Below are 15,911 nucleotides of genomic sequence, written 5' to 3' on the forward strand. Positions count from 1 at the left end.
TTAACAAGAACAAAAAAAAACCTCTGAACTTTCAAAAGTTACTTACTTTCTAAAAAGACGAATTGGAAGAATCATGATGTCCCAAATTATAAAAGGAAAACGAAGAAAAAAGAAAGAAAATAAAGTTAGCTTTCCAACTTAAAATGCAATTCTGCATCTTACCATTTCAATAAACAGGACAATATACAAAAAAAAAACACACCAAACTTGTAGATTTGGCTGCCAATGGGGAGGAAAAAGTGGGGAGCTGAGGTAATAGGTACCTCGTACTTTCTTCCCTTAATGCCTCTACAACATTTTATCCGTAATGCACATGTATTTCTACATCAGGAATATAATTAGAAATAAATACAAAGGACAATATTTGTCCCTAATTCTTTTCTTTCTATTCCCTGTAATTGGGCCTTCCTATACACCTGCCAGGGTAGATATACAGCTTATTCTACTTGTTTGTTTTTCTCCCTAGACTGTAGGGTTGTGGAACCCTTCTGGTTTGTTTTCATTTCCCACAACCCCTGAAGCAGAACAGGGGTGGAATTTGGAGGCAGGGGAGCAGGCATAATTTAAACTGTCTAGACATCAAAGAACCCCCAGAGATGCTTTGCAGAGCCCTGGTGCTGTGCGAACTACAGAAAAACCATTGCTTTATCACATCAAATTGCTGACAGAACACATAAAATTTTACTAATAGTGCACACTTAGTGAATGAGCTGGATGGCTTATCTATTTTAATAATTTTAAAAACCACAAAAAGTACCCAGGGAATGCAAATGGAAGAATATTTATAGACATGACAAAGAAAATATCATAATTGTGGTCCTCCATTCCCTTATGTATAAAATAGCAAGGCTGTTCAATATTTAAGTAACCCAAATTTTAAACCACATTATTTCACTAAGCATCTCTTAAAATTGTCAGATGAAAGCCGTTTCCTAAAAATATTTTTAATCTCATTTTTCAAATCTGGGAATATCAAAAAATTAATCCCAAACAATGTCAGTCAAAAAACTCAATAAATTCAAGAAGCAATTGTTAAGCAATATTTGTTATTAATGTTATTGTGCTATTATTAATATAAATTAATAGAAACAATTACATGTTCACTGTCTTTCAAAACAATTCATAATAGCTCCTTTCAAGTATCTCCAGTGTTGATGGCCTAAGAAAATATCTTAACTATAAAGACTATATTTTTAAGAGGAAATTACGTGGGCCTCTGGTGTGACAGGTAATATTTTAGTTCTTGATGGAAGATCTTTGTGTTCACTATGTGAAAATTAAATTGATTACTTAGGACTTGCGCATCTAAGTCTTGTATATGTTACACTTCACCAAAATGTTTTTAAAATGTTAAAAAATGAACAATGCATTCTTGGATTTGTCTATTTATTTACATCTTTAATGGGTAGGTCATTACTAGTGGAAAAGAATAAACTATTTCTATCAGTGTGTGTGGATGACTCCTTAGCATACATAGGCACAGTGTACATTCGCTGAAAATCTGTAACTTAGATGCTTAAAAAATATTATAGAAAGGCAAGGCCAAATTAACTTCTTACTCTTTGAGAAAAATTACCACTAGTCTGGAATTTTTGAAAATGATAGAAAATAACAATCTAAAACTATACATGTTACCTACCTAATCCCAGCACATACAATGTTAACCAAAAAATTATCTATAGCAGCCCTGAATTTTGATTTTTGAAGACACAAATGGTGTCCCAAACTTTGTAGTGCCTCAAAGAAGATCACTAATTAACATTTTTAGTGAGCACAGACATATGAGAAATAACTAATATTAGAGTTTTAAAAATGTAAGAATAAATAGGGAGAACCAATTAGCTCAAGAGATGGGTCATGACAGAAAGATATTCTGCATATTTCCATGTGAAGAAAATCCACATGATTTTCAATTTTCAACACATCTCTCAGGTAATATAGAAATGTAGCCCCAGTACACTTATGAAGTGGATATATGAGGCATGAAATAATTACCAAGTGACATATGCTATGCAAGTTAATTCTTAAATGTAGAGAAACAGTTTCAGACTCCAAACCTAAACATTTGTCTCTGATTGGCTTGAAAAATATAAAAAGATATTCTTCTTAGAATATAAACAGAGATTTGAACTTAGACCTTTTATTCACTTTGGAGACATTACCAAGCTGCCACCAGACAGTGGTTCATACAATCATATTCATTAAATTGACTTTTTGTTTTAGGAGACAAGATTCTCAAAACATTAAAATAGGGACAAGAGTTGATCAGTATTATTTCTAAATAATATCTATAAGGAAACTAAGAAGTGAGCCTATAAAAGTATAAACTAAAGCCTATAATCCAAATTATAGTTTTTAAAGACCCCATCTAAAGTCTGAAGTGAGATGTCTAAAAATCCTTGGTTTATAGACATCACATGAACAACACACCACAGGTTTAGCTGGATATTGGCAACTGTTTCTCTACATGTCATGTGATCACTGCTATACCAGGAAAGGCAATAGAGCACAACGAATAAGGCTGTGGCTTCTGGAGCCCGTCAGCTTGGTTCAATAGTGGCTAGACCATTTACTAGCTGTGTTACTTGAGACTTAACCTCTCTAGGTCTCAGGTTCCTTGACTACAGAATGTGGATAATAAAAGTCACTATTTCTTAAAGGATTATTCTGAAGAATTAATGAGTTCAAACATGTAAAACATTTAGAAATACATCTGGCATACCTGAAGTGTTCAAATATTGTAAACTCTCATTATTATGAATACTACTCCTCCTCGAAGAGGTACAAAGGATGGCAAATGGAAAGAATTTAAATATTTCATAACTTGTCTAAAAAATGGCTCAGGTTTTTTTTTCTAATTTCACTTTCACTTCATGAGCAAAAATAAGAGAAGACATGAGTGAGCTTATATTCCAACCCCATAGCCTTCAACATGTGAATAACATTGAAAATAACTTATTCAGTAAAGGTAGAAGGAAAAGAATGATAATAAGATCTATTATTATGGTTACATTTACTGAGCATTTCTAACGTGATTGCGTTTTCACGCCTATTATCTATACTCCTCGTAGCGACCATGAAACGTAAGCATGCTGTCCAGTTTAGCAGATGCAACTGAGGCTGAGAGATTAAGAATCTTACTGCAGTCAAATAACAACTAAGCGATGGAGCTGAAATCCAAATTCTATTCTGATTCCAAAGCCTATGCTTTTTCCAATCTCCCACATTCTTCTCCCCCCAATTGCCTCCTCCACTTAATTAACCTTGGATACTAAAAAAGAATATTTAGCACTTGAAGGAAACACACAAGGAAAAGCCAGATGCTGGCAAACAGTAAATGTGTTTGGCTCCGTCTTCACTCAATGCCACCTATAGCAATGATGCCCTCTAGGTAGATTTCATTATTCTAAGAACTAGGCTGCAGAAGATGACATTGTTCATCTTCTTCAAGTGATGCTACCTATTAAAACTAGAGAAGAAAGAACTTTGAGAGAATGTGGTAGAGAATCCAGGTCCACAATCAAGATGCCTCTTTGTAGAAGTGGATCATTTTTTTTTTTTAATTTTTATTTATTTGTGACAGTCACAGAGAGAGAGAGAGAATGAGGCAGAGACACAGGCAGAGGGAGAAGCAGGCTCCATGCACCGGGAGCCTGACGTGGGATTCGATCCCGGGTCTCCAGGATCGCGCCCTGGGCCAAAGGCAGGCGCCAAACCGCTGCGCCACCCAGGGATCCCTAGAAGTGGATCATTAAAGAATAACATAATCCATTAACTGAATAAACATTTATTGAGCACATTATATATGTCAAGTTAATCTTGAAATAAATTTACACTCTGACAGTGCTTTGCACATAATAGAAATGCAGGCTGAACTCAAGTGAATTATCTGAATATATACAAAATGACAAGGGATCTAGGAGAAGGGAGCCTTGAGGCATGTGGCACAACAGGAGTAAAATCATTTCAAATTTAAATGTTATCCTTAGTTTATTCCAAGGAGATGACTGACATGGAATCAAGTGCCAATTTCTTATGTCACCAACTCTAATGCAAAGGCAACCAACCCATGGCCACTGATGGCACTTCAGGACTTTATACTATTTCCCTGTTACTGCAATCACAAAGAGAATATTTTCAATTAGGCCAAAAAAAATGTATCTTCCAAAATAAAATAGTGAATTTCATATATTAAGAAAAAGACTAATTATATTTGGTATGATAAATTAGTTTCATATAAAAATGTGAATTTCTATATTCTACTTGTACTCCTCCTATCCCAATGTGTTACCAATGGCTAATACTATAGCATTTCTGAATGTGTTCTATGAAATATTAGTCCCAAGTGATGCTCTAAAAGAACTATCAAATGAGTTAGAAAAGAGCATGCTGCATTCTTTGCAAACTCACTAAACACATTAAGGATATATACTAAAGTCTCTGAAAAAAAAAATCCTGCTTAACTGAAGAAACCTCTTTAACTCACTATTTCCTAAGAATAAGCAAAAACAAACAAAAAACAGCAAACAAAAAAACCCAAATCCTCCCCCCTGCAATATTTAGCAACATCCCCTATTATAGTATGCCAAGAAATATACTTGAGAAAATGCTGTACTATATTTATGACTCAGAACATTAGGAAAAAGTACCTAGCAGTTATACTTCCAGGAATATTTAATTTTATTAGCCAAATGCTTAAAATATTATTTTAAAGGTATACAAAACATCTGTTCCTCTGTGGAAAAAAATAATGCACTGTGATGAGTATTTTTCTCTGTGCAAATCTGTAAAACTGAAAAATAGATCCAGGAACTCTGAATAGCATTGACAAATGTATATGTAACATTCACATGTAGTTGAAAACACTATATATTTGCAATATTACCCAACATAAAAGTCATCTTACTCATCCTCCCAATGGAGACCTCCCTCTAGTTCCTCTAAATCTCTCTCAGTGTTGGGTACTATCCTCCTCCTCATCACCCACGACTGAAGCATTTCTCACACTCTTCAAGCCATTGTACCTCAACAAAGTTCATTTTTCGGTTTGCCTTTTGGCTTCTTCACTTCCTAATTCAAACAGTATTTGCATCACAGGAGGATAGTTCGATAGCCCCCAACCCTACCTTCAGTATCTCCCTGCTCCAATGCAGCCTACCCACTGGTGCCAAAGCAATGTTCCTATTTAAAAAAAACTAACAAAAACACTGCTTAGACTCCTCAGGCCATGCCATACACTTGATTTCATTCATTCATTCATTTATTAAAATCAGTGGTTTCAGAAGCACAAATTTTTAAGTGGAAATGACAGTATCCTACAGGATAGTTGGCGCCTACCTCATCTCCAATGCTCAGATTACTCTTCACCCTCAGACTACTCTCCTATAATCTGATCCAACTCAGTAAATCATATGCTTCCATGGTTTCCAATCTCTCTGTTTTGGTTCATATTAAACCCTCTGCCTGAAAATGCATCCCACTCCTTGCTCCATTTACCACTAAAAATAAAACTTTTAACTACGGCCTGTATGGTGACACCTTTTGTGATCGCAGGGCATTCCTGGATTACAATCTTGACACTTTGCACATCCCTCATGGTTTCATCAAAATTTTTATACTTCTAACTTTCCTGTCCCTACCAAGTACAAGTTTGGGGACTCCATAGAGGATTGTCACATATTCATTTTTGTATTATCTGACGAGCAATCTCAATCCACTCAAAACATGTCTGTTGAGATGAACTTGATCACTGCCATGAAAGCTGTTACAATCATGCATTTCTATACATAAAGCACCTGCAATGACTACTATCTATATTCTGTTGCAATTTATGATTATAATCCTGTGTGTCAAACACCATACATACCACTCAGGCCACACTGGCCATCTTATATATGCATGCTGTGCATTCCTGTCTCTTATAGACTTTTCCGTCCTCAGTAATGTGATTCCAGGTTAGTTACCAGTGAAATGGTCCCTATTTCCCCACCAGGAAGGCTAGCTAGATTAAACAAAATGGTCAAATGGTGGGAGTTTGGGGAACTGATATAAAAATAAAGAGAAAGAGCACACATTATTTTCAGTGGAAACATAAGCTGTAAAGGTACAAAAACAATTAGCTGGTGCCTACCGCTGCCTCCACAAAGAGAGCCTGCCAAGAATAAAGCTAACCAGAGTAAAGGAGAGCACAACATGGAAAGAAAAGAGGGGGTGTGGGGAAGATGATATCACTTGAACTCCTGCATTATCTAGTCATGTTGAAGGTCAATCCATCGGATGTCCCAATTAAATAAGCCAATAAATCCTCTGCACTTTTTTTTTTTTGACACTTATCAAATAGGCTAAATGATTTATAAAGGCTGGCCTCCTTTTTCCAGGCCTCATTCTTCTCATCTGTAAAATGAAGAGTTTAAAATAGGTGTGCTTTAAAGCTCTGCTAATCCCTTTCTGGCTAAGATTTTAAATACAATTAATAATGGTTTGACTATTGGCTTACTCTTCACTCCAGCCATGCTACCTGTCTTCCTACTCCCTTCACCTTCAATGTCTTCTGTTTTCCTCTCTTCCTATTCATGTGTCAAGATCCCCTTACCTTCACTTCCTAAAAACTTCCAATGACCTCTCCAGTCCATGATCATCTCTGAAATTCCAGAAGCTTTATAGTCATTACCACAAGTGTAGCATTTAATTCTGTGCATCTAACACCACATTGCTTGATGGCATCTAGCAAATTAGGACTGCAGCTTCCTTAGAGTTCCTGGTGGTCCCCTCAGGGGCCTGACAGACTTGGACACTCATGAAACATTCAAGGGCTGTTGATAAAGTAACATTTTACAATTTACAGAGTAGAACGAAATTTGAAGGTTGGCAATACCAAGTACTGGCTGAGAATGTCCAGAAATAGAAACTAAGAAATACTCTAGTGAGAATATAAATTGACACAACCAATTTGGAAAGACATCTGGCAATATCTAGGGAAAAACAAAACAAAACAAAACAGAAGTATGCATGCTCTGCAGATCAGCATTCCACTTTTTGGTATAGACCCCAGAAAACCTCATGCACATTCACAAAGAGACATTATTTGTTTTAAGAAAAAAGAACTGTCAATAAACTAAATATTCACCAGTAGATGATAGCTATAGACAAAAACATACTTTTACCTATATATTCATAACAAGACTGAAATTCTGCATATATAAATTCTGTTGTATAAAACACAGCAAATTTATGACCCAGATTGCCTCTGAGAAAAAGAGGAAATCAAAGAAGTTCGTTTTACCTGCTAGACTTAATTTTTAAAAAATCCATAGCAACTATGATATGTCCACAACTGTGAATTTCAGCCACTGGTTGTGGTCTACGGTATTTTACTGTATTTTCCAAATTTTCAAAACAGAAAATCACTCATTTTTGTTCTTTTACCCACAATTTGGCTTCTCTCCAATTCTATCAGATGCTTCCCTTGTGTCCATGGTGTTATTGTTTAAAGATTCTTGTGCAAGCAAATCAATACATGGAACTTATATGGAAAGTATAAAGTTATATCATTACACAAAATTAAAAGTAATGAGTCCTTCTCAATTTCCCCTAACTCTACCTATTACTTTAGAAGTAATGACTACTAAGGATCTACCATGTTTTTTTCCAGAGCTTTTCCTCTGTTTGTATGCATAGATGCCTGTATTCAACTCTACAGTTTGGTATTTTAAATTTATTTTCAAATAGAAGACAGCAGTTAGCGCACACTGGTAGGTACATGCTTCTTTGCTTAATTACACAACCAGATTTTCCCACAGAATTAGTGTTTGTTCTTAATATTGTACAGACTGGATATTAATATTCATAATATTTTCCACATCCTATAGAGTAGAAATATAATTTTTAAAGCATTTCCTTATTTAACATTTAGTTTGTATCTAATTTTATCCACTAAAATAGTGCTGTAATAAATAATCTGGTATGTACTTCTCTCTATATAGGAGCTATAGATTTAATGCTTGTGTCCCTAATCCCCAAATTCATGTTGAAACCTAGTCTTCAGTGTGATGGTATATAGAGGTGAGGGCCTCTTGGAGGTGATTAGGTCCCGTGGATGGAGCCTTCATGAATGGGATTTGCATTCTTATAAAAGAGACCCTGGAGAGCTTTGTCCCCTTCCTACATAAGGACTCAATGCAAGGTGGAACATTTATAACCCAGAAAGTCGGACCTCACCTGACTCTAAACCTGCAGGCACCATGATCTTAGACTTTGCAGCCTCCTGAACTGTGAGAATCAAATTCTCTTGTTTATAAGCCACATAATCTGTGGTATTCTGTTATAGCAGCTCAAACAGACTAGGAAAATATGTATGGCTACTTCTTGAGAATAGATTTCTGAAAGAAATTATTAGCTTAAAAGAGTTATTTTAAGGGATGCCTGGGTGGTTCAGTGGTTGAATATTTGCTTTCAGCTAAGGTCATGATCCTGGGGTCCTGGGATCGAGTCCCACTTCCAGCTTCTCTCAGAGATCCTACTTCTCCCTTTGCCTAGATCTCTGCCTCTCTGTGTTCCTCATGAATAAATAAAATTCTTTAAAAAAATAAAAAATAAAAGGGTTATTTTAAAATTTTGATAGTTACTTCCAAATTACGCTTTCTTGAGAGTAACTATTTTCCCTACCCTAGTCAACATAGATAGTATTAATCTTTAAATTTTTGTTAATCTGTCCAAAATGGAAAGAGGTCATTACAAGTAGAGGGAACAGAAAGAACAAGGCACAAATGGACAAAACTGAATGTGGTAGACAGAAACATGATTATTTATTTGGCATTTCCAGGGGAGGGAAGGGTGGTTGGGATCAGTTTCCAGAGGGAAGATATGTACCCTGCCATGCAAATGTCTAAATCCCATGGCCAGGAGCTTAGACTTCATGAAAGAGATAATAAAGAGCACCAGAGGATTTTAAAGAAGAAAATGCCCTTGTCCCTCTGTTAGCATGAGGATAGATCTAGAACAAGACATTCCTAGAAGACAGATTAGGAGCCTGCAGTACTGGACTGTAGGGAAGATGACAAGAACCTCAACAGAGCAATGATGGTAGGTCAGAGATATGGAGGAAGAGTCAAAAAACACATGTGAAGGGACACCTGGGTGGCTCAGTGGTTTAGTGCCTGCCTTCATCAGCCCAGGGCATGATCCTGGAGACCCGGGATCGAGTCCCACGTCAGGCTCCCTGCATGGAGCCTGCTTCTCCCTCTGCCTGTGTCTCTGCCTTTCTCTCTCTCTCCTCTGCGTGTCTCTCATGAATAAATAAATAAAATCTTAAAAAGAAATGCATGAGAAGAAATAGTGTGGGGGGAGGATCAGTAAGACATAAAAACCAACTAGATGTGTCAGATGGGAGGAGAAAGAATTTAGGATTACTTTAGGGTCTGGGGGTAAATGGTGGTATAATTAGGTAAGACAGTTAATAGAGAAGAGGTCAATCTGGAAAAACAAAATATAAATTTAGTTCTGGACTTACTAATTTAAAGGTATACATCCAGAATTCTGATGCATACATGCATCACAAAATTAATGCTGGAGTTAGAGAAAAACACTGGGGAACCATCGGCATATAGATGGTATTTAGAAAGGTGAAAACTGATAAGGCACAGATGTAGAGTAATAAAAGAAGAGAAAAATGACTGACTTGGGCTTATTATATTCCAATAGTCAGAAAACTACACTAGAAAATATTTCTGAGATCACAAAAAAAGGAAAAAAGAATCCTGCAAAGGATTTCATTACAATAATGAAGTGTAACTCTAACCTCAGGATACGATTATTTTAGAAGTCAGAATAAATCTCTGTATTTATAGGAAGAAATAACCTATAAATGGGAAATTACCTAGAGTATCTTGCCAGCAGGAATCTTTCTTTTAAATATAGTTTTCTTTTAAGAAGTAATATAAGAACCATTACTAAGTATCTGTCAATGGATGAAAAGATGAGAAAAATCACTCAAAATCTGAACCCCTTAAAACAACTCTAAGTATTTTATAAATTTTCTTCTAGCCTATTTTTTTGGTGTGTTTCTAAAGTTATAATTTACCTAAATGTTGAATTACAATATTTCATTTTATGTTATACCCTCTCCATATTATAAAGCCATGAGAAAGATATCAAATGGTTAAAAATATTCTATCAACTTATTTCAAGTCCATGGTTTTCAATCTGTCTATATATTAGAATTTTCAGGAGAATTTTTAAAATGTAAATCTTTAGGCAACTCCAAATCTCCAGATGGGGCCTGAAGAGCATGCATTTTCTTGCATCTTTCCAAATAATTCTAATTTGCAGCCAACTTTGAGAAGCACCATACCACTCACTGGTAAGCATTTAAATTATGTCCTTTATAATTGAAATAGCATTAATATGAATACCTTAGCACATACAGTATTTTTCTTATATTTAGGAATATTTTAAGATAAACTTGAAAAGTGGCATTATTAACTCAGGATATATAAATTATGTAATGACTTTTCACAAATAATGCCAATTGGCTTTTCAAATAAGTTATTTTGGTTTATATTCTCACTGATAATTATATAGCAGGAAGTGTCATTTGGAGTCAGAGTGAAGTGCATGGATTGATTTAATTTGTTAGGAAAACTAAGAAACTATCTCCAATGGTTACTTTACCTTGCATTTCTATGATTATTAATAAGATCAAATGCTTACCCACGTACTTTATACATTGGAGCTCTTCTGTTCATGTCCTTTGACCATGATGCTCTAAGGTCATTACTTATTTTATTAATTGTTTTATTTTATTTTATTTTATTTTATTTTATTTTATTTATGATAGAGAGAGAGAGAGAGAGAGAGAGAGAGAGAGAGAGAGAGAGAGGCAGAGATACAGGCAGAGGGAGAAGCAGGCTCCATGCACCGGGAGCCCGATGTGGGATTCGATCCCGGGTCTTCAGGATTGCGCCCTGGGCCAAAGGCAGGCGCCAAACCGCTGTGCCACCCAGGGATCCCCTTATTATTTGTTTTTATAATCTTTTTATATAATACCTCCAGCATATTAACTAAAAATGTTTACTTACTTAATATATTTTGATATGGAGACACATAAAAATTTCAGTAGTTAATTATGTCAATTATTTCCTCTGAACTTTGTTTTATAGCTTTTAACAGTTAAAAGTTACTTCCCTATCAAGGGTAGATTCAAATGTTGGGTTTGAATTTTTCTCATTTTTTCCCAATGGTATGACTTTTCAAATATAAATTTTCAATCATGTACATATCTTTCTCAATATAAAACACAACTAACACATTACATGTTCAATAAACATTTATCATTTTCAATGGTTTTCTATGGTTCAGAAAGAATAGTTTCCTTGTCCATTTCTGATTCATGCCCCTACTTCTCTGCAGAAGAATCTGGTACTGCTCATCAGAAATTCCTTGATCAGCAGAATGTCAAAAGAATTCAGAGTTTTGCTGGCGACAGGGAAATTTTTACCTTTAAATGTTTGATAAAGGAAATGTCTAAATTTAACTGCACCAACCACTCCTGTTAAGATTGGCATTCACACAAAAAGAACAAATGTCAATTTAACTTAGTTGTGTTTTCTCCTCCTTCCTCCTCCTCTTCCTCTTTCTTTATCCACTTATATTTTTAAGGTAATTTGTTCAGTGGTAGTCATCTACTTAATTAGAAGTATTACAGTAGAAATATATTTAGTAAACATAGCTTTCTGCTTTAAATCAGAAGTTTTATGAAACACAAACGTCATTGTTTTTTGGGACGGCATGAAATACATCTACAAAATTCAGATTGAATTACAGAGTAAAAACAAACTTTACAAAGGGCCTAACTTCTAAGCAAGATCTATTATGGAAACAATATGCTTTGAGAAAGGAAGAGTAAATACAAAGACTAGTGAATTAAAGAATCCTTCTCTTCCCCAAACTTAGTATTTGACACTTAAAAATACATCTAAGAATCTGGCAGTAGGCCTAAAAGAAATTTAATACATCTAGTTCTTGTTTTAATTTCACCCTCAGGAAAATATAATTCATGAGAGGCATAAGTTAGGAGAAGGGATTACAGAAATGCTATGTCTCCTACAGTAAGCCATATTAATACTCTTCCATACAGAAAAAAATCCAGTAAGATAAAGATAAGAATGCCCAGGATCAATGCAAATGTAAAAAGAGAAAAAAACAATACTGTTTTAGGCTAATGGTTTTGGAAAACTACAAAATTATACACACATACATATTAATAAATTCCAAAAGTAATGTTACTAATATGTTATATATGTGTTACCTCTGTTTTATAGAAATAAACATCTTCCTTAGGAAAAAATGCACATTTTGATGACCCATGGGGAGAAATGTATCTTTAGACAAAAGATTTCCTGTACATTATTTTACAGCAATATCAATGTTCCAGCCAGGCACACAGAGACCCTCCAGACAACAACTCCAGTAATAAAAAGGGAGAAAAATATGTAAATGTAATCGGAGTGGAAAGGAAGAGAATTGATGAGCCACGATAATAATTCAAGAACAATTATTTTCAACCTGGACCTCTACTTAATCAACTAACTAAAGGGTAACTGATTAAGCAATTGCTAGAATTATAGAGAACTATCTATGTTTATGTAACAATAAGGGAAATATCCTTGTGCCTTCCTTCATTTTTCTATGTTTCAAAAAACAAAACTCGAGATATGGCTTCTGGCCATTTGGCAAACATATGAAGTAAGCACGACTCCAACCCACTCATTTAACCTGAATTAATATTCTTGAGGTTTTATATAGCCACGTAAAGCTTTCAGGAAATAGTTCCTCGATGCACCTGCCACCTAATTCCATGAAATCAATATTTCACTTAAGCTAAGTCAGGAAATCTTAAGGTGGTGAATTCAATTATGACTGTTACTTCATGAGCTGTTAGTAGATAAAACATATCACTGAAATTGAAAATCATCACATTTAAAGAGCTTTACCTCCTTTGGGGGGGGTGTTTCATAAGGTACCATTAACATAATTAATAACAGTTTATCATGTTAGAGTAAGAATAACAACTTTAATATATGACTGTATTTTTCTATTGCCAAATGTCAGTTTATAAACACAAAAACAATGTTCTCTCTGGCTATGCCTAAAATAAATCTATTGTGTGATAGGAGTAAGCTGCCCATCAATATGAAAAGAAACACTGATAATATTGATTCAAACTTCATTTAAAGATGAAAACAAGTATTTACTGAAATCCAGATATATTACTATTTAAGCAGGAAACAAAAATTCACATCTTCAGTCATAAGCACCATATTATACATGAAAGGCAATGGTAAGCTGAGGTTTCGTATAAAGTTTTGTAGATACATTAAAAAAAAACAAACAAAAAGCATTTATAAACAGAAAACACCTAGAATTGGTCTTCAAATGCTGTCTTTTCTCAGATAATCACTATCTGATTGACCTCCATGCACTTGATTCTTATGGTTTTCTAGGATCCAATGTGGGTATTGCTACTTCATTTTCACAAGAGAGAATTCTGGACAAATGTCTGAAAAGATAAAATGCAAAACTCTAAACCTATTTATCCCATAAGTGACAAACATTTGATAATCATAATATTGCTCATCTTGTCACCTGGCTTATTAAACTGAGTTTTAAGAAAATTCTAGAAATTTTCAAAACAATCACTATGCTAGTACATTCCTGTCTTTCATTTCCTCCTTGGTTTGCTCATGCCTTCTGATAGGCATTCTTTTTCTTCTTTTTTTTTTTCTCCTCTTTGCGACCCCCACTTCAAGTCTAACATTTGCCTGTGGCTTAACATTTGACTGTGATGGAAAGACTGAGCTTTGGAATCAGCAAACTCACACTCAAATGCCAGATCTTCCACCTATAACTGAAGTAAGGCAAAATACCGAACTTCTCTCAGAATCAATTCCTCATCTGTAAAATGAAGAAACAGCACCTATTTCTCAATGTTACTGTGTGGATTAAATGAACTAAAAAATAGAAACTGCTTGGCTCAGTGCCTGACACTGATCAGTTACTGCATAAATGTTAGTTTCCTGCCCTTTTGCCAAAATGACATTCAACAGACAGTTCTAATGATATTTACAGATACATACATCTGTGTTTCTTCTTTGCAGTTCTTTACCTGTATTCTAATATTAGGCCTAATAAACTTCCTCCATGTTCAACACTCAGCAAGCTTTTCATTACTCTGAAGGAAAATAACTGAAATAACATTTCATAAATAAATAATAGGCAAGAAAAGGCACCAACTTTCTAAAGAACATGTTCAAAATTAAAGAAACTAGCATATTCTCTGTAAAAACTTAAAATGCCTAAGGAGTTTAAGGAGAGAGAGAGAGAGACAGTATTTATGCTGCAAAACTCCTTCAAAGTACAACCCAATTTGATTCTTAGTAAAACAGGGTTAGAAAAATGAAGTGCTCTCAGTGAAGATAAAGCAAAACATTTACTGGGAAAAATCAGCCATCATCCTCAAGAATATTTATTAACGTGGTCAGGGTACTTCACTTAAAAGAGCCCCAAGCAAAAGGGTGAACAAGCAGACTACAGCTTTAACAAGAAAGATCATTGAGATGCAGTCAATGTTCACAGGGAAGAAGGCTCAGATATATAACAAAAAGGAAAATAAAACATTTCTAACATTGCAGTAGGATTTGCATGTATAGATAAATTGGTAGTCAAAATATGGCCACAGTTTACACAAACTGTAACTCAGAGGAATTAGAAAGCACACCAGGGCCTCCCGAATTTTCCCTTTCCAACAAGTCACACTTCTCAGTTTCGATTCTAGTCTGCACTGTCACACTGACAAAACAGAAATAACGTATGTGAGCGACATCCATCTGGGAATCACCCTCATATCCTTCTACACAGTCATTCAAATCACACTGCCTGGCCTCCAGGTGTCCAGTTGTCTTCTCAAACCCACCAAACGTGAACAGGGGAATGAGTGACAACTACACGGTTCCACACAGGAAGACCCTCAATGTCCATTTTCACCCGTCCCTAGCTGGTACCTACCCGGAAGGAATGAACGGAACCACTCCAATGCAATCCCAGCCACTCCTGCTAGTTCAAGCATTCGGTTCAGCATCACCTCATGACCAACACGAAAGCAGCTGAGGCTCTAATATAATCATCATGGAAAGTTGTCCCAAATCCTTCATTCGAGGAAGATCCTTCATACACACCAACGCTGTCTCCAAGCCATGCCGGGGTCTGAAACCAGACTGGAAAATATTATATATGTGTATATATAGTAAAACTCCCACAAACCACTCTTCTACTATGTTATATTTATTTACAGCTGCTTAATCCATCCTATAGATAGATATAGATATATAGATATAGATATAGATATATTGCCTTCTCAAGGTGAAATATGAACATTCAAGGAAAGATGCTTTTCATAGTAGAAGGTAAACTGAAAGCATATGAAGACCTGGTGCTGCCTGGTAAGGTAGTTGAGGTGGTCCCAAATGGAATATACTCTGTCCTGAAGGGAAGAGAGAAAACACAATATTGGTTTCCAAGGCTAATCTTCTAAACTTGATACACAGGATCAAACTATTCTGGTGTTTAAAAAACAACAAAACACAACACAACACCTTGGCTTTTTCAGGAGATGAGGAAGCAATGCCAGATTAACTCTTGAAGCTCTGTTTCATATTACCAAACATGTGCCTTCTTCCTCCTGAATCCCACTATGTGGATGCCACTTTGATAATCCTGGCTACCATTGCCTTGACTGCATTATCAGAATCTCTACAGATCAAGGAACCCTCTACTTGCTCATCATACAGACAGGACCAGAAACCTTTGAATGGATATCAACTTCAAATGGGGGGGGGGCGCGGAGATCAATGGAGCCC

The 15,911-nt window shown here is 35.5% G+C and overlaps 1 protein-coding gene across 5 annotated transcripts in view; it reads right to left on the reverse strand.

Moving 5' to 3' along the window:
• ASXL3 (ASXL transcriptional regulator 3) overlaps nt 1-15,911 on the reverse strand; it is a 182,160-nt gene that overhangs the window by 118,621 nt on the left and 47,628 nt on the right. The window contains exons 3-4 of one of the 5 annotated variants that reach the window (XM_049112798.1): nt 15,482-15,535; nt 15,061-15,269 (exon numbers count right to left, since the gene is read on the reverse strand). The exons of 3 other annotated variants lie outside the window; for them this stretch is intronic. The gene's annotated coding sequence lies outside the window, so the exon portion shown is untranslated. The remainder of the gene's footprint in view (nt 1-15,060; nt 15,270-15,481; nt 15,536-15,911) is intronic. One more of the 5 variants, XM_049112799.1, reaches the window with a different exon arrangement.

Source organism: Canis lupus, chromosome 7 (genome assembly GCF_003254725.2).
Source record: "Canis lupus dingo isolate Sandy chromosome 7, ASM325472v2, whole genome shotgun sequence".
In the NCBI taxonomy this organism is placed as follows: Eukaryota; Metazoa; Chordata; class Mammalia; order Carnivora; family Canidae; genus Canis; species Canis lupus.